The sequence below is a fragment of the Mustelus asterias genome, unplaced genomic scaffold (assembly GCF_964213995.1).
Source record: "Mustelus asterias unplaced genomic scaffold, sMusAst1.hap1.1 HAP1_SCAFFOLD_320, whole genome shotgun sequence".
NCBI lineage: Eukaryota > Metazoa > Chordata > Chondrichthyes > Carcharhiniformes > Triakidae > Mustelus > Mustelus asterias.
This window is the reverse complement of record NW_027590282.1, coordinates 145,293-173,174: the sequence shown is the minus strand read 5'-3', so window position 1 is coordinate 173,174 and position 27,882 is coordinate 145,293. Positions and strand designations below refer to the sequence as shown.

The following is a 27,882-nucleotide window of genomic DNA, read 5'->3' as shown; positions in this document are numbered from 1 at the left end:
TATTGCACTTGTTCTCCGCCACTCCCCTCTTCTCTCCACCAACAGAAAAAAAACAGTTCCTATTCCACCACTAACACAGGCCGGGTTATTTCGGCGGGTGTCACTGAAGCCTGGTCCTGCCGATTTCTCAAGGATGCTGGACGCCAGGACGGTGAGGAGCTCAACACCGAGTTGCGAGTGATGTATATCGGGAAAACAACGCGAATGCACCGGAGGAAAATAAAACCTATCTCGGCCAGGATTGGGGTTTAGTCTGCATTGATTGTTAGAGTGTGCATATCACTGTTATAGTCACAGTAAAATACTTTGAAATGAATTTTAAAATGTCAACTTGCATGTCTTAAAATCATAGTAAATTGATTTAATGTTCTTTCCGTATTGACCTGTGGGTAATTATCATTGTTCTCCCCACTGTTAGCTTCTGTCAGTGTCTGTGTACTTTCTAAACGAAGAGAAATCCAAAATAACCGTTTTCGTGGGCTTATGAACAGAAACAAAACACCAATTCCAAAAATATGAAAGAGAACAAACACATTATTAGTTCTCCCACTTAGCTATTGCAGAAACATAATAAACCATTGAACATGGAGGAAGTCAAACTGACAACGTGTGCTCCATGAACTTTAATACAAAATGCAGAATGCAGGAGTTTCTCGTTTGTAATCTGTGCATTTTGCAGCAGATCTTAATATTCTGCAAACAAATGAGTCCACATTTGTGCAATATAGATGTTTGTCTTTAAGATTTCTTATATCTGTGTGTGACAATGAGGCATTTCATTTCCATGTTGATCATCAATATTTATTACGTGTCGGATTCGACTCGAATTTTCATTTGCATTCCACTGTAACACTGTTGCGGGCTTTCTTTGATGTTTCACCGATTGGAGTGTTTATTGCTTTTTTTCCCTTTAAGTAGCCAGATAATGTCACAGAGTGTTTCCCAATGGTGATTGATCCAATAACTATACGATTCTGGAAGTTCATCACGGTCAGCCAGAGAACAGAATTGAGGAGTAGACAAGCAGATATAGATCCAGATTTGATTAGAAACTATTAAAATATTCCCATCAAGATATAAGTTATCTCTACCGACTGACAGCGAATGATTAAGGCGCTATCAATCATAAGATGCAAACGTTAAATGCCAAACACGACCATCTCGAACTTACTGAACTATAACAATCAATCAAAGCGAAGAGCCATGTTAGCGGAAGTAAGGCATTATTGTTACAAATTATCCTTGATGTCCCAGCCTCTGCCAGGGTTTGAGAAAATCAATTCCTCCTATCAGGCCCAGAATTCTGACTTCATGAATTATTTCAGACTAATGGCCTTAACGCTCATATGTGTTGACTTTTACAAGGACCAATGGATTCTCTCACAGAAGCTTGTGTGATTATTGACCCTTTCAGACGCCTCTCCATGTTGACACGGAAACCAGAACCAATTCGTGCGAAACTTGAGCTCAGCGGGAGGCTGCACCAGCGCAGGCGATGAGGAGCTGGAGACTGCGCCTGCGCGGGATGCCAAGAGCTGGAGACTGCGCCTGCGCAGGCTACCAGAAGCTGGAGACTGCGTCTGCGCTGGCTGCCAAGAGCAAAGAACGACACCTGTGCAGACTGCCAGCTGCCGGGGACTGCCCCGAAGGGGGGCAGCCCACGGCGCCACCTCTTCTCTTATACACCAACAGCAGTTGTATTTCTTGCCTAGTTTTCCATTTGCCAAGATAAGTCACGGCGAGGAAAGCAGCCTCGGTGGAAACAACAGACAAAGAAACAAGATAACTAAATAACGAAGAATGTTCTGCTCATATGAATTTTAAAAAGGGAAGAAAGCAGTTCGTTTTTTTTCAGCTCAACGTCTCCACGAGATGGATAATCAATCGCTTTGATGGTCCGGGGGTAAAACAAAGCCATTGAGAATGCGTTTCTTTCCATCAATGCGGCGGTGGTTTGGGGTGGGGGTATATGGATATGTTGATGGTAAAGGTATTCGTGCTGACACTTGGCGTTTGTCCAGTGGGTGACATAAGGCAGAGATGTGAACAATGCCTGTGATGCAACATGTTGATTTCCATGTCAAATGCCATTAGGAAGGGAGCGATGTCGGGAAAGGGAGAACGAACAGGGTGATGGGAAAGTGGAGCTGCTAGTGGGAGGGAACACAGCTTGGGTGTGGGGGGTTCTCGAGCTCTCTGTCCTGTCCTTGTGCGAGACAAGTTGAACTGCCAAATGAGAAGGGAGTGTCACCATTGGGGACATGTGGAACTCAATATTTTATTCGTTGAAAGGGAGCAGAATATGGATAGGGAGCCCCGATAAATCACTGAACACCTTCAAACAATGACAGCTGTCCAGTGTCATTATCTAATGACAGTGGACCGCTCTCATGGTTTGAAGGAGTTCAGTGTTCTATCGGGGCTAGGAGTGCGCTGAATTGCAGGTTGGCTGGCTAATTCGCTGTCGTTATCATGAAGCGGGATATTCGACTGTAAAATCGGTGCCATGATGTTTGACAATGCGACAGGGGAACCGGACAGTTGAAGGGGAAAGTTGTTTTTGGTGATGGGGGAGATCAGTTCCTCCTCTATTATTTGCGTGCATATTGGCTGTTTGACAGGTCGCCCTTCGAATGGGAATGGTAATGATGGGAATGCACCTGATTTGGTGAGGTTGCAGGAGGATGCGGAGGTTAATTGATCAATGGGAAGATATGCTGCCTGTTGTGGTTGTTCTCCTGGTCAGGATATGAGGGCGGGAAGTGGGATAATGATAGTCATGTCGGCCAATGGGTGCGTGTTGATGCGATGGCTGAGGGGAAGCTTAGAATAATGAGCCACTCAAAACAATCACGAAATTATCCACTTTTATGTGAAGGATTTTAAATTTCTGAAGGTCAATTGTTAAATCAAAATGTTCAGACAGTGTAATCGCTGTTCTATTTCCATCTCAACAGTCTTGCGGCTCTTCCTGTTACCCTGGTGAGAGGCAGCAACTTTTGTTTTAAGCAGGAGACCGAGTCTGCAGCTGTTTTATTAATATACTATCAGAGCAGCAGGAATGTGCCCTGCCCTGCACTGATATTAAAAAACCACGCCTAACTTCCATTAAGAGAGTGATACCACTTCCGTCATCTGTTAAGGCAGTTTTAACCCTTTTCACACGATGCCACCATCGTGACAAACCAAAGCCTCCTCTGTTAGCATGAGAAAATGAACTGCTTGTACTCAAATGACTAACTTTTGCAAATTGCCATTGACTCAGTACTCTTCATCGAAATAATTGAAGAAGCGAAGCAAATGGATAACTGAAAACATTCTTGAACTGCTCTCTGAACTTCGTTTTGGGTCACGGCATGAATCGCAGTGGCTGTGCAGCACTTCAGCAGCCGCAGCATGAATCCCAGTTCCCGAAAAACCCAATCATTGTTCTTTCCGCCAATTTCAAGTTTTTATGGTCAATTTTAATGGTTTATTTAAGAGGCAATAGAATTGCACTTGTGGGATATTAGTAAACAGAGGCCAATACCCCACGAGTGCAATTCTATTGCCTGTTAAATAAACCATTAAAATTGACCATAAAAACTTGAAACTGGCGGAAAGAACAATTAGGAAAATTGTAGATTTTCTTCGATTCTCCACCTCTGGATTCCTGGGATTCTCATCACTGCTGTTATCCCGGAGTTTCCTCCATGCTCGGCTGCTCACTAACCTGCGTCGGACAATGAAAAGACTGAGCCACAGGATCAGCACAAATGGGATGCCAGGAGTTAATATTGCAAATAGGAATTCAATTCCAATCCAGTCAAGAGAATCCAGACCAGCTCTCATTCCATCAAAAAACCAGGGCATATTCCCAAGCAGGTACCAACGTGTTCACATAAAATAGTAAGTAATGTTCTTCAAAAAAGCTCAGCGCAGTCACTGTTCCAAGAACGCCAGCCGCCGTTTGTTCAGTACAATATTATTTTTTTTCAGCTTCTGACAGCAAATGGGTACAAATTGATAAAACCTGAAAATGATGGTGAACCAGATGGAACAATCAGTGGCTGGATAAAGCAGTATGGCATGGATATTACACTCGGGGATTTAATATATGAAAATAATGTTTTTGTAATAAAAACTGGGAATGTGTCTCAACAGCAGGTCGAGGATAACAACAAATAGATCCACATCTGCTACCAAGTAATGAGTGGGACATTTGGAAAGACCACATTGTTCACGTGTTAGGTTCTAAATTGCCGGTAAGTTAAATGTAAGGAAGAACACTGGACAATTGTGATTATCCATCTGGCTGGGGACACATATTAGATTAATAGAAATGAGATCTAACTCAGAATTCACCACGTATAAGTAACTACAGTGTTTTATTCCAGATGAAAGAACATATGGGATGTGCAATGATGAGGGTAAAGGCAAGAATATTTATGACAAAAGAGAGATGTTCGAAGGAACAGGAATCTGGTATAATGCCGGGACGGATGCGCTGTGGGAGCCAGTGTTGAATACGGAGGCGGAGCCTGATGTGGTCAGTATTTGTTCAGTGGGAAACAGAGATGACTTTAAATATCAGGGAGGAAGATGGGATGGATTTAGAGGGGAGTTGACCTGGAGGAGCCAGGGCTAAGGCAGGAGCCACTGTGACTGGGAAAGATGAGCATGAAAGGGGAGTTTGGGATGGCCAGGATCTAAAGCTGATGAAGATATTTAAGTTTTTGGGAATCAGTGGATTGCGGCCGGAGGCAAACGTGATGAGGTAGCCAACGGGTGATGGCCTGGATCCGGCTGGCAGGGAATCTCACGGTTTTGAGTCGAGTTCGGCCGCGTAGTCAGTCCAGGGATCAGAATGGGGAACGATAACTTATCAGGAAGACACGGTTGTGTGTGAGCCTCGTGGTTAATGTGTCCCAACGTGACGGCTAACCAGGGTGGTGGGACACGTAATTATGGGAGAGACACACTGTATCTTCATGCGCTGGCGGGGTTGTGCGAGAACCAAAGTAGTTGGGACAGTCTCCATACTGCTTTTAGTTTGAAGAGCTGTAATCCAGATGAGTCAATCTGCATGGTTTGAGCAGCCCTCATTACTACAACGTACAGCACACTACCTCCACTTTGGCGTAAGCTTCTGACAAAGAATGCTTTTTGCAGAAGAACGATTCATTCTGAACCAAACAGTCTGCAATCCACAAGATGTTGTCAGTTAACATCCCTGATTGACACTGAACTTCTCAGGTCCCTTCACCTCTTGGACCGCAAGGCCCTGAAATGAAACCGCCAAAATTCCAATCGCTCCCTGCAAGCGCTGCTGAATACTTTAACAACGATGATTTAAGATTTGCATAGCGGTTTAAATTCACAAACACAATTTGAGGACATTTGCTGAAACAGTTAAAGACAGGCACTGCAGTGATGGTGATATGTAGATATTAGATTGGATGAGCAATAATTTGGAAAGGTTGCAGGTAGGACAGGCATAGATAGGTTGTTAACTGGGGAAGTGAAATATAACGATGCTTGTAGAGACAAATACACAGCTTAAGGCATAGATAGGTCCATGGTCATGATGTGGAGATGCGGGCGTTGGACTGGGTGGGCACATTCGGAAGTCCCACAACACCAGGTTAAAATCCAATAGGTTTACTTGATAGCACGAGCTTTCGGAGCGCTGTTCCTTTATCAGGAGAGTGGAGAGTTGGCTTCACAGACAGGGCATATATAGACACAGACTCATTTGCAAGGGAATCTTGGAATGCGAGTCTTTGCAAGTAAATGGTATTGATAGGTAAATGGTTGGCAGACAATGGTGGAGAGATTAAAATTGGGGATGTCCAAGAATTCTGACTTTATTTTCAGAAACATGTGAATGTTCTGAGCATCGTGGTGAGATGGTGAGATCGGGGTTGGGATGCAATTGTTGCCAATACACATAGGCAGTGGAAAACACAGAGTTAGGAACACAACCCTCCCACCCTTTCCTCCTTTTTGTTTCTAATCAAGGTCAAGTACCCCTGAGTATTCAGTTCACAGTTTTAATCTCCTTGAAACCACGTCTGTGTCCTGGATGTACATGATGAGGAGATGCCGGCGTTGGACTGGGGTAAACACAGTAAAAAGTCTTACAACACCAGTAAAACCATGGCAGTGTCATCAGTACTTTGCTCTACTTCATATCAACATAGGACTGCCTGTTTGCTGATGGCACCACTGTAATGGGTCGGATCTCAAACAACGATGGACATGGAATACAAGAAAGAGATAGAGAATCGGTGAAATTGTAGAGCGACAAAAATTTCTCTCCCAATGTCAGTAAAACTAAAGAGCTAGTCATAGACATCAGGAAGCGTAGTGGAGGACATGCCTTTGTCTAAGTCAACAGTGATGAAGTGGAAATTTTCGAGAGCTTCAAGTTTCTGGGTTTTCAGATCACCAACAATCTGACCTGGTCCCTCGAGACTAATCCTACAAGCCCACCAACACCTCTACTTTTTCAGATAGCAAAGGAAATTCGGTTTTTCCACTGTGATTCGCACCAATATTTACAGGTATGAAGCATCCTATCCGGGTGTATCACAGCTTGGTATGCCTCCTGCTCTGACCAAGATCTCAAGAAACTACAAAGGGTTGTGAATGTAGCCGAGTCCATCACGGAAACCAACTTCCCATCTATTGATTCCATGTACACTTCCGTTTGCCTCGGAAAAGTAGCCAATATAATCACGGATCCCACGCACCCCAGAAATGCTCTATTTTACCTTCTTCTATCGGGAAAACTATACAATATTCTGAAAGTACGTACCAACTCAAGAGCATATTTTGTCCTACTGTTATCAGACGTTTGAATGGCCCTTTCATCTATTAAGCTGATCTTTCTCTTCACCCGACCTGAATCTGCAAAACTATTACACCTCAATTTCTACCGTTAATTCATCTCTTTACCGAATGCTACGGGCATTTAAGTGAGGATTGCCTTGTTACAATTTCGTTCCATTTTTGACCCAATTGCTTCATTTTATGTCTGTGCACTACGTCCCTTCCTAGCACCATCTGAGTACCATAACCGAAATGCCTGTCTTATAGACTGCCATATACTTTGTATTGTGAGCCTACATATCTTCTCTACCAGACAAACCCATCCACGTGCTCCACCTACATGAGAAATCGACGGGGGAATGTGATTAATCCGAGCATTGATATCATGGAGGCATCCAATGGCATCACTTGTAACATAGAAATGAAGGGTTTAATATAGCAGGAACCAATTTAGATAAGAGGAAACAAGGGAGATGGATGCAAACGACTTGTCATGAGTCAGATTACAGACAGGATTTATTCAGCTGCCTCGTGGTATTTGGCCGTTTCTAAATTGAGTAAGAACCAATATATCGTTGCAATAGTCGATTGTGCATTCACCAAAGGCACTGCTGATGTGTTTTAAGGAGATGAGGTGAGGCAGAAATGTGCATGTGTGATGTGATGGCGCTGCGAGTGGGCAACTTTGTTATTGAAGAGAAGAAAGTGTTTCAAATTCACACAGGGTAAATGAGCAGCCTGCAGATTGTGAACTGGGAATCCATGTGGGCCACTGAGCACAGCGATTGTAAATAAATGCGGCCTTGTTTGATTTAAGATGTAGGCAGCGATTTTAGTGGTGGTAATGTGATTTGAAATTGGTAGGTTGTCAATGTTAGAAATTTTATTTTTATACTTTTCCAATTCAATCAAATCAAATCCAAGTCAGAGTCTCAACAAGTTGAGACATTTCAGATCAAGGCTGACAAGACAGGGCGAGCGACCAAATCGCCCTGTCCTGGGCCTGATCTCCATGAGCCAAGTTGATTGGAGGAGCAAAGCAACACGTCCTCCAAGACTTGAGCTCATTTGCATCTTAGCCAAAAGGCCGGGATGCAGCTTTTAAAAATTGCTTCATTTGAAACATATGAAGCTTCAATGTAACCCAATGACCTCAACCAAGTGCAGCATCCAATCCATACTACACTTGATCTTAGCCAAAAGGCCGAGAATTTTTTTTTTTCAAAAATATACTTTATTCACAAAAAAACTCTCCAATAAAACATTGCAAAATGACAGATCCAAAAGTCATAAACAGTGCAAAAAAGAATCATTTTTACAGTACAATACAGTGCTTATTTACAAAAATATTACATTTCGTTACATTCCATTTCTTAAAACTATATACATGTGTCAGAGTTTACTGTGTGCCGTTATTTATCAGGTTGGCACACAGTTACGCAGGCCGAGGGTATTCTGCAGTTACCCGGCCCTCGGTCTGCCTCAGTGGAGACGCTTTACACGGTGGTCTTTCCCCATTGTGCTTTGGCGGCGGCTGCCCCAAGCTTGAGCGCATCCCTGAGCACGTAGTCCTGGACCTTGGAATGTGCCAGTCTGCAACACTCGGTCGAGGACAATTCTTTCAGCTGGAAGAGCAGCAAGTTTCGCGCGGACCAAAACGCGTCCTTCAGTTGATGACCCTCCAGCAGCAGTTGATATTTGTCTCGGTGTGCATCCCTGGAAACAGCCCGTAGAGCACAGAGTCATGCGTCACCGAGCTGCCTGGGACGGACCGCGACAAATACCACTGCATCTCGTTCCAGACCTTCTTTGCAAAGGCACATTCCACAAGCAATGTGCGACCGTCTCATCAGCCCCGCAGCCGCTTCGAGGGCAGCGTGCGGTGAGGTTGAGACCTCGGGCATGCATAAAGGATATGACGGGGAGTGCCCTTCTCACCACCAGCCAAGCCAGGTCTTCGTGCTTGTTTGTGAGTTCTGGTGATGAGGCATTCTGCCAAATGACATTGACAGTCCGCTCAGGGAACCACCCGACAGGATCTGCCGTCTCCTTTTCTCTCAGGGCCTCAAGGACATTACATGCTGACCACTGCTTGATAGCCATGTGGTCAAAGGTGTGTTTCCGGAAGAATTTCTCTACGAAGGACAGGTGCTGCGGTACGGTCCAACTGCTTCGAACGTTCCGCGGCAATGTGGCCAGACCCATCTCCGCAACACTTGGGACAGGTAGAACCTCAAAAAATAGTGGCACTTGCTGTTACTGTACCGAGGATCTGCCCACAGCTTGATGCAGCCGCACACAAAGGTGGCCATCAGGATGAGGGCGGCGTTGGGAACGTTTTTCCCTCCGTTCTCTGGAGATTTGTGCATTGCCTCCCTGCGGACACGATCCATCTTTGATCTCCAGATGAACTTGAAGATGGCCCGGGTCACTGCTGCTGCGCAGGACTTGGGGAGAGGCCACACCTGCGCCACGTACAACAACACGGACAGAACCTCACATCGGATCACAAGGTTCTTCCCAGTAATGGAGAGGGAGCGTTGCTCCCAAAATCCCAATTTTTGTCTGGCTTTGGCGATGCGCTCCTCCCAGTTTTTGGCGCATGCCCCTGCCGCTCCGAACCATATCCCCAGCACCTTGAGGTCGTCTGCCCTAATGGTGATTGGGACAAAGGATGTGTCAGGCCAGTTCCCAAAGAACATGGCCTCACTCTTACCCTGGTTGACTTTGGCTCCCGAGGCCAGCTCGAACTTCTCACAGACTCCAAGAAGCCTGCAACAGACGAGGGGTCCGAGCAGAAAACAGCCACGTCACCCATGTAGAGGGAGGCTTTGACTTGCATCCCTCCGCTGCCTGGGATTGTAACCCCTTTGATGCCTGGGTCACTTCTGAGGGCCTCAATGCAACAGACAAAAAGGACGGAGGAGAGAGGGCAGCCCTGCCTGACTCCAGACCTGATTTGAAACATATCTGATTCCCACCCATTAATTGAAACTGCGCTACTGATGTCTGCGTAGAGCAGTTGGATCCAATTGCAGATTCCCTCCCCAAAGCCCATTTTGGACAGCACATCCATCATGTAGCTGTGCGATATTCTGTCAAACACCTTTTCCTGGTCTAGACTGATGAGGCAGGTGTCCACTTGCCTGTCCTGCACGTAGGCGATCGTATCCCTGAGTAGCGCGAGGCTATCAGAGATCTTCCTGCCGGGTACAGAACAGGTTTGATCAGGATGGATCACTGACCCCAGAGCAAACTTGACCCGGTTGGCGATGACCTTGGCCAGAATCTTGTAATCCACATTCAATAGTGAAATAGGTCTCCAATTTCTAATTTCTTCCCTTTCCCCCTTCTGCTTGTAGATGAGGGTAATGATGCCTTTCTTCATGGATTCTGACATGCTGCCTTCCAGAAGCATACTCTTGTATACTTCCAGGAGGTCCGGGCCCGTCAAGTCCCACAATGCCAAGTAAAACTCAGCCAGTAAGCCGTCGCTACCGGGAGTTTTACCCTTCTGAAGGGACTCGACTGCCTTTGTCAGCTCATCCAGAGCTACTGGTCTGTCCAGGCTCTCCCGCTCGCCGTCGTCCTCGACTTGCGTGATAGACGACAGGAAAGATTGGGAGGCCGTGCTGTCTGTTGGCTTCAGGTCATACAGTCCGGCATAGAAGGATTTGCAAATCCTCAGGATGTCAGACTGCGATGACCTTACAGAGCCATCTTCTTCCTTCAGGCTTGTGATCACAGAGGTTTCTCTGTGCACCTTCTGGAAGAAGAAGCGCGAGCACGTTTCGTCCTGCTCCACGGAGTGGACCCTGGACCGGAAGATAACCTTGGAGGCCTCTGAGGCAAAGCGCGAGGCTTGCTGGCTCTTCACCTCCCGGAGGTCCTCCTTGACATCCACCCCCATCGACTGCAGTTGGAGTACCTCCTGCATGCTTTTCTGGAGTCGGGACATTTCCCCCCGTCTCTCCCTGGCCTTCTGAACCCCTTTTCGGATAAAGAACCTCTTGATGTTGCCCTTGATGGTTTCCCACCAGATCGATGTAGACTCAAAGAAGGGTTTCACGGTTCTCCAACCGTGGTAAACCCTCTTGAGTTCCCCGAGGTTCTCTGGGGTCAACAGTTCTACATTAAGCTTCCAGGACCCCCTGCCCACCTTCTGGTTTTCCTCCAGCTGACAGTCTGCCAGCAGGAGGCAGTGGTCAGAGAAGAACACCGGCTTGACGTCGGTGGACCTGACCGTGAGCGCGCGGGATGCAAACATGAAGTCGATCCTGGAGCGGACAGACCCATCTGGCGGCGACCATGTGTATCTACGCTGCCCTCCATCTGCTGGATCGCTGAAGACGTTGAGCAGCTTGGCATCTTTGACTGTTTCCAGCAGGGCTCTGGACGTAGCGTCCAGTTTACTTTCGGCCCTGTTGGATCGGCCGGCCTTGTCAATGATACAGTTAAAGTCCCCACCCAGTATGATTGGCCTAGAGGTGGTGAGTAGCAGTGGCAGCTGTTCAAAAAGTGCCAGCCGCTCGGTCTTGACGGCAGGGGCATACACATTAATCAGCCTGAGTGGGCAGTTTTTGTACGTGACATCTGCTACGAGGAGGCGTCCTCCCACCACCTCCTTAACTTCGGAGACGGTGAAGTTGCCCCCCGGCAGCAGAATGCCTAGGCCGGATGAACGGCAGTCGTTCCCACCTGACCAGATGGACGGTCCGTGAGACCACACACTCGACCAGCGCCTGTAGTTGCTGAGGTGTGGTATTCCACACTCCTGCAGGAACAGCAGGTCGGCCTTGATCTTGGCCAGGTAGGACAAGCTGGCCGCACATCTCAGACTGTCTTTAACACTGTGAACATTTAAAGATGCAAACTTTAAAGACATTTTAATGTTTAAAAGGTTTGTCAGTTCTTACGTGTCCTTCAGTCAGCCTCCTCCAGGTGCTGCATTCCTGTGGCGCTGACGAAATTCTGCAGGGCTGCAGGGCTGAGGTAGCAGTCCGACCCTGCGTCAGGGCCCCGACCACGACTGGGTGACATGGTCGGTGTTGTGTAGCCCTCGGTTGGTGCTGGGCTTGCGGGCCGATCTCCACCTTGGGCGTTGTCGGTGTCCTCGTTCCTGCTGTCCGGGGTTTCGGGGGCCTCGGCTGCACTGCTGCATCCATCGGCTGGATGGTCCCCGCTGCTTTGTGGTCGTTGGTCCGAGTCCGTTGTGGTTCCCGTGCCGCTTTTCTAATGCGCCGTTTGATGCTTTGTCGGTTGCCCGCTTTCTTTTCCTCGTCTGAGGATACGTCACCACTGGAGACCCTGGCTGCGCAGGATTTCCTTTTCTGGGTTCTTTTCTTTTTCTTTACCACCTGCCAGGGGCCCTCGGGATCTCCGATCTCGTGCTCCATGTCCTCTGCGCCCTCTGCTGCACTGGGGGGTCCACCTTTGCTTCAGAAGCTTTCTCCGTGCCAGCTTCTTTTGTGGTGGGCTTCTTGTTCCCTGAGGTGGCAGGAGCACTCGTCTTCCTCGCTCCGCCTCCGGTGATCTGGGCGTACGTGACCTTCCGCTTGGGGCAGACTCTGTAAACATGGCCAGTCTCCCCACACAGGTTGCAACATTTGCTTTCTTTGCACTTGTCGGTCGAGTGCCCCTCCTTCAGGCAGTTTCAGCATACGGTGATGCTGCAGCTCGCGGCAAAATGGCCGGTTTTGCCACAGTTGCAGCAGAGTCGTGGCTGGCCCGTGTAGTACAGGAAGCCTCGATTCCCTCCGATGGCAAAATTGGAGGGCGGGTGCAGAAGGCTTCCCTTCGGGTCGGTCTTCAGGGTGACTCTCACCTGCCTATTACAGGTCCATATTCCATACTGGTCCATGACGTCCACGCTCTCTCCCTTCACCTCCACGTACCTGGAGAGGAACGTCAGCACATCAGCCGCAGGGACGTAGTGGTTATACATATGGAATGTGATAACCCGGTTCCGCTGGGACGGCATGGTGAACAGGGGCTCCGCCGTCATTATAGAGAGGGGCCCGTCTTTGCCTTTCTCCTTCACTGCTGTCAGGAGCTTGACGCATCCTGACAGGCTTCTGAAGCTGATATCCACGTGCGACGGCTTGCTGTACTCAGCCACACCGTCGATATCTGCTGCTTGGAATCCGCAGCACTCGAACAATACCTTCTTCACGAGGTAATCGCGTCCCAGAGGCGAGCCTCCTCCCGAAGGCTTCACCCGGATGGTGTTGGGCAGCCTATGGCCTGTCGCTTTCAGAGCAGCTGCAGCCATAGCTCGAAAACACTGAGTCTTACTGTACCGGCGTTAGGTCCAAGCCAGAGGCTTGAAACCAGCATAAATATCCACCAGTAGCAGCAGAGCTCAAGTGTTGCAGACGGTCGTCTGCCGGTCGTCTGACGCCTGCTTCTTCAATCCACAATCCCCATCGAAACTCGATAGCTCCTTGCGAAATCCGAGCCCTTGGCTTTGATCATACACTTGATCTTAGCCAAAAGGCCGAGAAATTGTTTTAAATACTTTTCCAATTCAATCAAATCAAACCCATTTCAGAGTCTCAACAAGTTGAGACATTTCAGCTCCAGGCTGACAAGAAAGGACGGGAGACCAAAACCACCCTGTCCTGGGCCTGATCTACATGAGTCAAGCTGATTGGAGAAGGGGGAGGATCCTCCTCCAAGACTTGAGCTCATTTGCATCTTAGCCAAAAGGCCGAGATGCCGCTTTTAAAAATTGCTTCATATGAAACATATGAAGCCTCAGCGTAACCCAATGACCTCAACCAAGTGCAGGCAATCCATACTACACTTGATCTTAGCCAAAAGGCCGAGAAATACAATAATCGAATGTGGATTTTGCAGCGTCACAGATGACGTCTCATGCAGGCGGTGGGCTTTTTCAGAGATTCAGATTCGCTTTATTATGGAGGTAGTTATGGCCAGAATTGAGGGTCGCGAGGGCATGGGTACAGAAATAGAAAACAAATTTGTCGACAGAATTAAAGAATGTACCTCCTAATCAGCTCAATTTAAATGATAAAGATATCAGTGCAGTTAATCATGTTGCATTTAATTAGTATATTTAAATGAAGTCTTACCAAGGATACCAATAATAACGAAATTGGGATAGAAAACCTCTTGGATAACCAGAAGAACATCATGGATTCGCCATGACAAGGACGTCACTTTATAAAATGTAGAAAGCACATAGAAACTAAATGACAACTCCCTGAATATTGTTCTACAAATCTCATCAGTTGCTCCCAGATTCTGACCCGTTGTAATATTCCAATCTATTCTTCTCGAGTTGTGATCTATTGTTCCAGCATTGCTATTCATTCTTCTGAGATTGCCGTGGTTCCCCGTGGACGGCAAGAAGAATTCATCAATCAGAATAGAGAGTCTGAGTCTTGATCTTCCAGGCAGCAAGGCTTTATTAGCTAGTACATTTCAATAAAGCCGGGATTCCCAGGCAAATCCAAAAAACCAGTGCTCTCACAGTCCTTTTTATCCACATTTAGCTTCATTCGTATCTTACAGTCAAGGTTTTTTTGTTGCAGACCCCAAGGCCACTTTTCGTTAGCCACCATGATTTACTAGACCTTCGTTATCTGCCTTCTTTCTGTTTTTTCACTAATGAATGTGCTATGATATCACTGTGGTTACATCCTGCCTTCTTATCTGAAGTTTATTGTCTAATCTATGCCAAGTCTTTTTTTCCCGTTGTCTGACTTTCTCACATTTATTTAAGAAATTACTTTCAGCTTCTATGTTCATTTATGCGAGTATCCATGTGTATGCTTAATAAGATATGTGATATATATGAGAACTTCTTATGTAGTGATTATCTCTTCTATGTTAATTATTATCTCCTACTTGTCCTAATAATTATTCCTTCCAATATATGTTGTCTTAATGATTATTCCTTACATATCCCCTCTTTGAGACATCATTGTCTCACTAAACTATTTCTTGATATATTTTCCCAATATATGTCTTAGTTATGTTTGGTTTCACGAAATGTGGAGGAGCTTAAGTGTAGGATCAATATCCCTTTTTGTTTATTAATAGCCTAATTGCGAACTGCTCCTCCAGATTTCCTTTACCTGATAGTTCATTAAAATACATTTTTGCATTAATACATTTCATACACTTTGTACGAACACATCTCTCCCTCCTTGATTTTGCTTGATCATTTAAGTATTCCCCTCTATGCGTATGGTATCTAGGGTCATATTATCTCCTCTTATTTTCAAACTATTGATAATGGTACATGCTGTCCATTGCCCTGTTAATTACACATCGACATAAGCATCCTGCTAACGCTATCCCTACTATTATAAGCAGCAGTAACATAAATGATTTAAAAATCCAATCAAACATCCCATTTCCTACCCATCCTAACCATCCAGGTGGGTTATAATCATGGAATTCGTGACCTATCTTTTGGAGTTGGTCTGCTTGTGCCTCGATATGCTTTGCAAGGTTAGTTATATTCTCAGATTTATCTGGTATGTAAGTACAGCATTCTTGTTAAATTATGGCACATGTTCCTCCCTGCGAGGCCAATAGATAGTCCAAAGCCAGTCTATTTTGAAGGGCTACTGTGCCGACTGCCAAGGCTTGCCCTGTTTATCGAGCTTCAGCTGCAGTGATATTAGCCAGTTGTTCCAGGGCTGTGGCCATCAGAATTAACTCGTTTGCCGTTCTTCCTGTCCCATGTAATGGAAAGGCCATCATAAAGAACCAGTCAGTCTTACTGATTGTTCGTTTTGCTCGCGAAGGGTAGCTTCGTAGGGAAGGCATGTGGTGCATATAGGGCACTACATATCCCAGATAACAGGAGCCTGTCCAGTTCGCAGGAAGCCAGGGATATGCCTTTGTACCGCATATAAAGTAAGTTCCATTGTAGGCCGTAAAGTTATCAGCCAACGTCATCCAAGGTTGTACAGCTTTTCCTTCCCACACGTTGCTTGATGTGATGTTGCATATTTCAGTCCAGTCTATTTTGAACATACCAGCTGTACTTAAATCTTTCACAGGTGGTTGCCATTCTACAGTTTGCTGACATTTACTTTCTCCAACTCTTGCTCCATCCACATTTTTCTTTAAACAGAAGGATCCTGGTCCATTTGATTTTAGGACCGTCGGTACAGGTGGGAACTGGGAATGGTCGTAGGTTGGTTGGTACCATGTAGCAAACCTGGTCATTCTATACCCAGCTGACTCCCACATTGTCATGTTTCCTCCTTCCCCTGTCTTATTTTGTCTCAAGATCCATTCTATAGTTTCTGAAATCTGAAAAGGGAGAGACTGGAGTGGTAGGCCTTCTTGGGAATGGCTTGGGACATGAGTGCAGACCCAACATTTGCTTATGTTCAATCTTTCTGCATACATATATGACATATATAGGTAAGTATTTATATGCGATCTGTCTTCTTCCTGTTCATTTTTACTCTTGCCACCCCCCATACTAAGTACTAGTATTATCCCCATCCATCCTACCTCTACTTTTCCCATGCTATCACAAGGAGGGAGAGTACAATTTATCACAGTTTACACAATTCTTTTCCCGCGCTTAGTCGCCGCTACTACTATTTAGTTTATACAGTCTTTCAGCTTCAATTTCAGTGATTTATCTTGTTTTGTCAGTTCAGTTGATAGCTCAGTTTCCTGGGTCGAATTCGGTGAACCATGAACTTGAGCGGTAGAGTTTGTGTCAACAGTCCTTGTTCCTGAGGAAGGAAAATACTGATCACTGGTATACAAATCAAATTTCCATCTTCTTTTAACGCATTGAAACAGATCTTCCCCTCTTTTGCAGTCTTTAGTGCTACATTGCAAAACAAGGAGCGTCAGTCTCAATCAAAGTTATCATGAGTCTATTTGGTGGGGGTAATTCAACTTGACCCCATTCCTGGACTTCTTGTTCGGGGATTTGTTCATTCTCCATTCGCACTACCATTTGTCGCTTCATTAGTCTGGTAATAAAAGATCTCAAAGCAGGCAGTAAACAACAAAAGATTAGTCCAATTATGGTTATTACTACTACCATTATAACCCCTGCCTTTGCAAACCATGCTCCCCATTGTCCGAATACATTATCAAGCCAATTCCAAATATTATGGTCAAATCTTTTGGGCCCATCATAGCTTGTATTAAGGCTTTTATTTGACTTTCATGCTGTATTGGTCCCCCACTACTTTTCATAAAGCCTCTCTGTTTCCAGATTGATCCAAACAGATGACACACTCCATGTGCATAAGCCGAATCTGTATACACTTCTACTGCCTCCCCTTTTGCCAATTCACATGCTCTGGTTAGTGCCTTAAGTTCTGCTAGTTGGGCCGAACAGGGCTGTTCACATTTTTCTGCTTCTATAACTTCAAGTCCTCCTGGTCTTTGTTCAACTATGGCATAGCCTGCGTGGTTTCCCAAGTGATCCCTGTAACATGAGCCATCTACATACAGTGTCCTCTTCTCTTCTGTCACTAGTCCCTCTGCTCTTAAGTCTTCTCTCAGTTTCATAAACGTTTTTGCTTCTCTTAAGCATTCATGTTCTTCTCCTTCATGAGGTAATGGCATGTAATCAACTGGATTTACTCTGTTGCACTTTATTATCGTGATATCTGGAAATGTGGTTAGCATTCGATAATGATGGATCCTAGCAGGTGTCAGCACAAATTTTCCTTGCTCAATCAATTCAGCTACTTTGTGGTGTGCATGTATGTTTATTAAGTATCCCATTGTGATGGTAGCTGCTTTTTCGTAAGCCCACCAAGCAGCTGCCAAACCCTGATAACATGGAGGGTACCCCAGGGCCACATCATCTAACTTGGTGCTATAATAAGCTATTGCTTGTTTCTTTCTTCCTTTACAGCTGTCCTGCATTAACTCAGCAGTTGCGAATCCTGTTGCCCTGTTGCGAACAAAAAGGTCAAAGGGTTTATCATACGAAGGCAGCATCAGTGCTGGTGCTTGCACCATCTCTTGTTTCACGTTATCAAATGCTTCTGAGGCCTCCCTGTCCCATATCAAGATCGCTTTTAACTCCTCACATCCGGCCTCTTTCATTATTTTCCTTAACGCTTGTGTTTTTTCTGCATAGTTTTCTATCCATTCTGAACTAAATCCTGTCATTCCTAAGAATGTCATCATCTGTCTCACTGTCTGTGGTTTTGGGATTTTCAATACTGCTTCTATCTGCTGGTGAGCTTTTCTTTTTTGTCCAACAGTTATTTCCCTTCCAAGGTATTCTACTTTTCTTTGACAGAACTGTAATTTCTTTCTTGACACATTATGTCCTCCTTTCGCCAGCTTTCCCAGCAGTTTTAAACTTTCTTCCCTACACCGTTCCTTTGTTTCTGTACACAACAACAAGTCATCCACATATTGTATCAGTGTTCCTTCTAGTTGTATCCCTGCCAAATCTGCTCTCAACACTTGGTTGAATACATGTGGGGAGTGTTTGAATCCTTGTGGCATTCTATTGTATGTGTACTGCTTTCCCTCGTACTTGAAAGCAAATAAGTACTGACTCGCTTGTGCCAAGGGCACACTGAAAAATGCTGAGCATAAGTCTATTACTGTAAACCATCTGCTTTCAGACGGTATGTTAGTCAATAAGGTGTAGGGGTTAGGGACTTCTACTGGCATATTTTCAACTACTTCATTAACTGCTCTCAGGTCGTGTACTAACCTCCACTTTTCCCCATCTGCCTTTTTAACTGGTAATAAGGGTGTGTTACATTTACTTCGGGTTTCTCTTAACACCCCTGCGTCTACTAATCCTCTGATTGTTTCTCTTATGCCTTTTACTGCTTCTGCCTTGATTGGATATTGTGGTTTATAAGGTCCTTGACATCCTGGCTTCAATTTTACTTCGACTAGGGTAGCTGTTTTAACTTTGCCTACATCTGTGTCGTTCTTTGACCACAATTCCTCAGGGAGAGAATCTAAATCTTTTTCTAACTTTGCTCTCCATTCTTGCTCTACTTCTTTATCTTTTAACTCTATTTTTACCTCTTTTGGTCTTCCAGTCATCCTTGCATTAACAGATATTTTCCTCATTTGTCCGTCAGTCGACATCCAAATATTCTCATTGTTTGCTTTAATAAATTCCAGTTCCTGTGCCCTAAACGTCATAAGTCCCAAATCCTTTGGTCTGTAATCAGGATTCACCTTTAGCGTAACATGTGGTTCTGTCTCAGGCACTGAGAACCATTTTCTGACCCATTCATTCTTTCTAATTGTGAGGGCTGCTCCCTCTGGTCCGATTAAAATGCTGTCTGAATTTATTTCCTGTTCTTGTCCTGCCTCTTTATTCCACTTCTCCTGTATCTCTGACTGTTGCATTTTATCAAAAATCATTGTGCTATGTAGTTCAGTTTTTGGCCATTCGGCGTCTGGAATCTGTGCCTCTACAAATGTCCCCCAAATTTCCCATACCTGCTTTTTAATTTGTTCTTCTATGTCCCATAGCCAATATACATTGGCCCACTCTTCTCCCCTTACCCTAATTACGTACATGCCCGTCAGATTAATTCCTTGAGATGTACACTCTAATTTTAACCCTAACCCTAAGATTGCATCCCGGCCTAACAAATTCAGTGGTGTTTTATTGCATACTAACACAGGCACATGAGTGGTTTTGTTTCCAACGGTGATAGGCACCGGCATCGTCATTTGAGTCAATACTGCTTTCCCCGAGAACCCCATAGTTTTTACAAACTGACCTGACAATGGTAGGTGTCCTGCATATTTTTCTTGTATGCACGTACAAGTAGCTCCTGTATCTATCATCATGGGGATCTCAACCCCCCCTATTCTAACATTGATTACAGGTTCTTGATTTGCTGTGTCCATTATTTGTACATACTGGCCTACCATTTCGGGGTTCTCTGGGCCTCCCTATAGGAAACTCTGGTGATTTACTGGCCCCTGACTCATTGGGCAGTCACTGGTTGGCACTTGCATCATTTGCTGACTCATTTGTTGTTGACCTCCTTGTCTATAGCTGTTTTGGGGACAATTCCTTTTTATGTGTCCTGTTTCCCCACATCCCCAGCATACCCCTGGAGGGCCACGTGGTCCTCCCTGCCGGGGGCCTTGATTATATCCTTGGTTTTGTCCCCTCTGGTTCTGATAGGGTGCTTTTCCCTGTCCCTGTCCTTTTCCGTTCCAATTATTCTGATTTTGAGGTAGATATGTGGTCTGATAATTTGGATTGTATCCCCCTTGGTTCATGGGCATCGGGAAACCAGAGATGTTATAGGTTATAATAGGCTGACATCCCTCTCCCCCCCTCTCTGGTGTTGGGTTGGGGGTTTCTTCAGTAATCATTTCAGTTATTATGGGTGCCATTTTCTTGGGGGTGGGGTCCTCTTTTGACTTTTGTTTAGCTTTTATTTCTTCTAACTGCGCCTGCAGGAGCTTACGGTGTACTTCTTTTAATTGTTTATCTGCATTCTCCTCTTTACGGTGTCTCTCTACTGCGTGGATAACATAGTCCAGAAATTCCCTGTAAGTTTTTGATTCCAGGCCTACTACTTCATCCAATCTGGACTTCGCTGAAGCCGGTAGGCCTTCCAAGATGGCTGCTCGGAACATGGCATTAGTTAGGGGGTCTGTCAGGATGTCTCTTTCCGTGTCCCTTCTCCACCTTTTTAACTGATTTTCAACATATGTTGCAGCATTTTCCTCCTCTCCCAGTGGGTCTCCTTTTAGTGATTTCAGATCTACACGGTTAGGGTACAATCCCCTTAGTGCTCGCCAAATTAGTGGGCGGTATTCATCTATGAGCACTCCATCCACACTTGGATCGAGTGCTGCAGTAGGAATTCCAGCAAGTCTCATGACTTCAGCCATTTGATTCATCCCCAGTACTTTTGTTAGGAGAGCTTTGATATCTCCTAGGGCCATTCTTTTTCCTACCATTCCTGCCTCCAGCTGTCCAATCCACCTCCCAGCCCCATCCATGATATTTGGTAATTCACTAATTAAATTGGGTAGGTCCTGTCCTGCCCACGGAATGTATTGTGTCCTATTTCCTTTTACAACTACGGGGAATGCTTTTGGGTCTTCCCATTCTATTTCTCCAAACTTGGTAGGTGGTCTCCTTCTTCGATTTGACTTTCTTAACTTTCTTAACTTTCTTACCTTTTCTTCGTCCTCCTCACTCAAACTGGTGGAGTCTTTCTCGTCCAATTCTTCACATATAAGTTTCATCGGGGGTACCCATTGTATCCCTGTCTTGCTTCCTTTTCTTCTTGCACTTCCCTTGCTATATTTACATTTTTCATCCCATTCTTCCTTACCCTCCTCCTCTTCACACCTTGCCTCACTGTCCACTGCCTCCTCACCTTTTTTACTCTGTTCTTCCTCCATTTTTCTATTTGCCCATTTTAACACCCTTACCCGAACCAACTCTTCCTCTAACTCTTGCCTCATACGGCGTATGTTATCCAGTTCTCCTTCCACTTTAGCACCTTCTTCTTCCCTTTTTACCTTTCTTTCCACCTCCTGCTTTGCCCATTGTTCGCGGGTCATGTCCCTTTCTTCATATTCCCCCTCAAAATTCACTGTCCCCTTTATTACTGGATACAGCCAGCAAAATCTTGGTTTTCCTTATAAGGGGGCGGGGCTATATGGGGGTCTTTCAATTTTTCCTTTTCCTGAATCTGAACTGGCATTTGCATTTTCCATATGCGCTTTTTCTCTTTTCCTTCCTTTTCAAATAATGTTAGTATCTCCAATTCTTTTTTTCTTTTCTGATTTCTCTTTTGTGATTTATCCCTTAGTTTATAGTTCTTTACCAGTCCTTTCTGATCCTCACATCTTTCTGTACACCAGGTGCCTCCCTCTGGCCACTGTGTGTTTAATTTACTTGTTCTTTTGGTCCATTTTTGGGAGATATGGGCGATGTCTCCTTTCAGGGCTGGGTACTTTTCTCCCAGAATTTCCACCGGTGTCTTAGTTTGATATGGCATGTTCTGTTTCTTTGCACTGCCTTGCGGCTTAATATTTTCTGATATGTTGGTATTTGGCACTATTGTTATTTTTATGCGATATACTGTTTTCCCTTTTTCTGTCCTTGGACTATCTTCCCACTGCACTTCCCTGACTGACACCTGTATTTCCAACCGAGGTCTCAGAATTTGCTTCCCTGTTCTTCCCTCTCCTGGTGATAATCCTTTTTCTTCTGCTAGTGGATAATATGCCTCCACTTGCTCACTGATTTCCAACAGAGCCTTACTTGGTCTGATTTCTTCTATTAATTCTGTCAATGTTTCTTCTACTGCTTCACTCGTCCAATTTTTGTATATTATTTCGTCCCAATTTACGTATGGCCACTCCTTATTCACTTCCTCCAAATTAACTACTTCAGTTATTCTTCTTAGCAGGGCATTTCTCTCACCCTCATACCACTCCCTCAAACCTCCTCCAACTATTTTTACTAGATCTTCTCTAAAAAAATGTGTGTTAACACCACTACTTAAGAAATCTATTACTGCAATATTCCTACGTGATTCATCACTGTCGTGATCCTGCTTTACACTCCACATTTACCAACAGCTGCTTTCACCGCTATTCCAGATCAACCTTTTCAGGCTTCTCCTTGTAGCCCCTTTACTTTATTTCACTACCTATCCCCTCTCTTCTTCCGGCGATCAACGTAGGTCCTTAATTACTATATCAGGTAGGAGACCAATCTCTCCTAGATCTCTCCTTCCTCTCGGCTGACGTCTCTCTCTCCGAGGTCCTGGGTAGGTTTGGACTGGCAGGCTTGCCTACACTTACTCTCCTTGGGCAAGTCGTAACCTGGAAGCCCGCTCCAAACCGCTCGACTAACCTAATTGCATCAATTAGCGTTCGGTTTTTGTAGCGTCTCACTTTTTACCCATTCGTGGACAATACAGTACATAAAACTAAAGCATGCTTTTTACATGCAAAATTTATCCTTCCGATCAGACTCAGTCTCTCAATATTTTACACAATTTTAACTTTACCAATGCAGGTTATCTTTTGGGCAGGTGAGATCCAGGACCAGTGGAGAACCGGGTGCGCCAGGCCTGGAAAACCCCTTTCTGACAACAAGGATTTACATGCATGCAAGTCTGCTTACCTTGTTGACAGAAGGCCGGCTGGGGACTTCTCGGTTCCGGTCGGACCACCGTCTCCCTCGATCCCTCCGGGGTTGAGTCACCGGACGACCTCAACTGTACCCTGCTCGCAGCGCCAGATTTGCCGTGGTTCCCTGTGGACGGCAAGAAGAGTTCATCAATCAGAATAGAGAGTCTGAGTCTTGATCTTCCAGGCAGAAAGGCATTATTAGCTAATACATTCCAATAAAGCCGGGATTTCCAGATGAATCCAAAAAAACAGTGCTCTCACAGTCTTATTTATACACATTTAGCTTCATATTTCATCATTCTTATCTTACAGTCAAGGTTTTTTTGTTGCAGACCCCAAGGCCACTTTTCGTGAGCCACCATGGTTTACGAGACCTACGTTATCTGCCTTCTTTCTGATTGGTCACTAATGAATGTGCTATGATATCACTGTGGTTACATCTTGCCTTCTTATCTGAAGTTTATTGTCGATTCAGCCAAGGTTGTTGCTTGTTCAACCATTGTAGGGCATCCTGCTATGCCAAGTCTTTTTCCCCGTTGTCTGACTTTCTCACGTTTATTTAAGAAATTTATTTCAGCTTTTGTGTGTTTGCTTGACTTCTTTCAGCCTTTATGTCCATTTATGTGAGTATCCATGTGTACTGACCTGGTAAGGTATTGTGCACTTAAAAGGGTACAGGTGTATGCTTAATAAGATATGTGATATATATGAGAGCTGCTCAAGTAGTGATTATCTCTTCTATGTTAATTATTATCTCCTACTTGTCCTAACAATTATTCCTTCCAACATATGTTGTCTGAATGATTATTCCTTCCACGTGTAGGAAACTCCCAACATTGAAACTACACTCTTCCTATTCCTGAGCTCTTCCCACATTGTTTCGCTGTCTGAGCACTCCGAGTTGTCCTCCTGCACTACAGCTGCGATATTCCCCTTAAAAAGTAGTGCAACTCCACCACCCCTTTTACATGCCCCTCTGTCCAGCCTTAAGCATCTGTATCCGCGAATGTTAAACTGTCAATCCTGTCCTTCCCTTAACCAAGTCTCTGGAATGGCAACAACATCAAAGTTCCAAATTATAATCCAAGCTCTAAGTTCATCTGTCTTACCTGCAAAACTTTTCGCATTGAAGCAAATGCACTTCAGTCCACCAGGCGCTCTTTGATCTGAAACCATTCCCTGACAGGTACAGCATGGGGATAGGTATAGAGCAAAGCTCCCTCTACATTGTCCCCCATCAAACACTCCCAGGACAGCTACAGCATTGGGTTAAATACAGAGTAATTATTCCTCTACACTGTCCCCCATCAAGTACTCCCAGGACAGGTGCAGCACGGAGTTAGATACAGAGTAAGGCTCCCTCTACACTGTCCCCATCAAAAACTCCCAGGACAGGTACAGCACGGGGTTAGATACAGAGTAAAGCTCCCTCTACACTGTCCCCATCAAACACTCCCTGGACAGGTACAGCAAAGGGTTAGATACAAAGTAAAGTTCCCTCCACATTGTCCCCATCAAAAGCTTTTGGCAATTTCCCTTCATAATATTTGCCTGCAGCACAGTTTGAGCGTGAGTCTGTGGCTGTGAGTGTGATTGTGTGCCTATCTTGTGCTGTGTGGGAGATTTCAGAATCTAACAGAAGCTTCCCTTCCTTGCCTTCTCCTGTCCTATATTCTCCTTGACATCCAAAGCGCACCTCATGTTGAAAGCTCGAATCATTGAAACAGACTGTATTCATGTTTTTGTCAGTGAGGAAATTGCAGAACCACAGACCAATAGCAGGTGCATTCAGACAGTGCAAAGCCCAATGTAGTTTATTTTGGAATGCTACAATATTGTTCCACTCAGTACACTGCGTGCCTGAATGCTGCAGAAAGATTTTACCATCTCTATTCTGATCACATTGGCAACATTTCACTGGGTCAATGTTCCCAACAATTCCTAAATCTTTCCACACAGCAATCTCTCAGTTTCAACATGTGTTTCCTTGTTTGTTTCTCCCTGGTTTGTGTGGATTCTCTGATAGATTCCTCGTCGTTATCCTCCACATGTGCAGATGTCCACACCCCATGTCCCTGTCCTGCTCCCAAACGCGGCATCCCATTGCAATAAGGCAGGTGATACAGGAGCGTTTCAGTGAGTGCAGAAGGTGAGTTCTGATTCTGACCCAGCTGTGTGGATTTGCTGGGTTAACCCCACCATCCAGTGACAGTTTAATCAGGGCATTTATTGTTAGAAATCTAAGTGTGAATCAGTCACTCTTTGTGTCTCTGCCTACATGTTTGCATGCCTGTGTCTGTGTGTGCCTCTCTGTGTCTGAGTGTTTTCTTTGTGTTCATGTTTTAATAAGTGCCAATTTGCCGTAATGTTCCAGCTTAATATACTTGTTTCTGAATCTCAAACAGCCTGCGGTCCATTGCAAATCCACAATAATGTTTAAATTGGTGAATATCTCCCCGTCTCTCTGTGACTCTCTCTGTTACTCACTTGCTCAATTTGTCCATCTCCGTCCCAGCGAGAAACATGAAATACTGCAGAACTCTCACCCACTCTCTGAGTCTCTCTCAATCTCTCCCTCTCTCTTTCTCTCTCTCTCTAAATCTCTCAAACTCTCTCTGTCTCACACACTGTTGGTTGTGTTCCTCGATTACAGAAATTCTGAAAGCCATGCAAACCAGTAAAATACTTGCAGCGAGTCCCCACAACATGAGGGAGTGGAGAGAGAAAAGGGATGTGTTACCAATCTCACTGTGGACTGTATATCGATTGTGACTGTCTTCAAAACTGCCCATAAGTCTGCTAACACTTCATTGATTCAGATTAAATTAAAACTGACCTGTATTCTCCCCAGTTGCGTTCTGTTAACTCCCCTGGATTCCACAAACACCTGTCTCCACAACTGTCAATCCCTCTCCCCAGCTCTCCCTCTCTCCCTCCCTCATCCCTTGGGAAATAAGGAAAAGCAGGTGACAGAAGTGTTAGTGAGGGATCACTTTGGGACCAGTGACCATAATTCCATTAGTTTTAAGATAGCTATGGGGAATGATAGGTCTGTCCCAAAGTTTAAAATTCTAAATTGGGGCAAGGCCAATTTTGATGGTATCAGGCAGGAACTTTCAACAGTTAATTGGGGGAGTCTGTGGGAAGGCAAAGGGATGCCTGATAAGTGGCAGGCTTTCAAAAGTGTTTTAACCAGGGTTCAGGGTAAGCACATTCCTCTTAGAGTGAAGGGCAAGGCTGGCAGAAGTAGGGAACCCTGGATGACTGGGGTTCTTGAGGTCCTGGTCAAGAAGAAGAAGGAGACCATGACATGCATAGGCAGCTTGATCGAGTGAATCCCTTGAAGAGTACAAAGAACAAAGAACAAAGAACAGTACAGCACAGGAAACAGGCCCTTCGGCCCTCCAAGCCTGTGCCGCTCCTTGGTCCAACTAGACCAATCGTTTGTATCCCTCCATTCCCAGGCTGCTCATGTGACTATCCAGGTAAGTCTTAAACGATGTCAGCGTGCCTGCCTCCACCACCCTACTTGGCAGCGCATTCCAGGCCCCCACCACCCTCTGTGTAAAAAACGTCCCTCTGAGGTCTGAGTTATACTTCGCCCCTCTCAGCTTGAGCCCGTGGCCCCTCGTGATCGTCACCTCCGACCTGGGAAAAAGCTTCCCACTGTTCACCCTATCTATACCCTTCATAATCTTGTATACCTCTATTAGATCTCCCCTCATTCTCCGTCTTTCCAAGGAGAACAACCCCAGTCTACCCAATCTCTCCTCATCGCTAAGACCCTCCATACCAGGCAACATCCTGGAAAACCTTCTCTGCACTCTCTCCAATGCCTCCACGTCCTTCTGGTAGTGCGGCGACCAGAACTGGACGCAGTACTCCAAATGTGGCCTAACCAGCGTTCTATACAGCTGCATCATCAGACTCCAGCTTTTATACTCTATACCCCGTCCTATAAAGGCAAGCATACCATATGCCTTCTTCACCACCTTCTCCACCTGTGTTGCCACCTTCAAGGATTTGTGGACTTGCACACCTAGGTCCCTCTGTGTTTCTATACTCCTGATGACTCTGCCATTTATTGCATAACTCCTCCCTACATTATTTCTTCCAAAATGCATCACTTCGCATTTATCCGGATTAAATTCCATCTGCCACCTCTCCGCCCAATTTTCCAGCCTATCTATATCCTGCTGTATTGCCCGACAATGCTCTTCGCTATCCGCAATTCCAGCCATCTTTGTGTCATCCGCAAACTTGCTGATTACACCAGTTACACCTTCTTCCAAATCATTTATATATATCACAAATAGCAGAGGTCCCAGTACAGAGCCCTGCGGAACACCACTAGTCACAGACCTCCAGCCGGAAAAAGACCCTTCGACCACTACCCTCTGTCTCCTATGGCCAAGCCAGTTCTCCACCCATCGAGCCACTTCTCCTTGTATCCCATGAGCCTTAACCTTCTTAACCAACCTGCCATGTGGGACTTTGTCAAATGCCTTACTGAAATCCATATAGACGACATCCACGGCCCTTCCTTCATCAACCCTTTTTGTCACTTCCTCAAAAAACTCCACCAAATTTGTAAGGCACGACCTCCCTCTTACAAAACCATGCTGTCTGTCACTAATGAGATTGTTCCGTTCTAAGTGCACATACAACCTGTCTCTAAGGATCCTCTCCAACAACTTCCCTACCACGGACGTCAAGCTCACCGGCCTATAATTTCCTGGGTTATCCCTGCTACCCTTCTTAAACAACGGGACCACATTCGCTATCCTCCAATCCTCAGGGACCTCACCCGTGTCCAAAGAAGCGACAAAGATTTCCGTCAGAGGCCCAGCAATTTCCTCTCTCGTCTCGCTGAGCAGTCGAGGATAGATGCCATCAGGCCCTGGGGCTTTGTCAGTTTTAATGTTCCCTAAAAAACCTAAC

General features: G+C 45.3%; 1 non-coding gene across 1 annotated transcript; it reads right to left on the bottom strand.

Moving 5' to 3' along the window:
• Positions 1-7,841: 7,841 nt before the first annotated feature.
• Positions 7,842-8,029, bottom strand: LOC144486351 (U2 spliceosomal RNA). The gene has a single exon (XR_013496251.1). It is a non-coding gene; the product is annotated as a U2 spliceosomal RNA (small nuclear RNA).
• Positions 8,030-27,882: the final 19,853 nt, after the last annotated feature.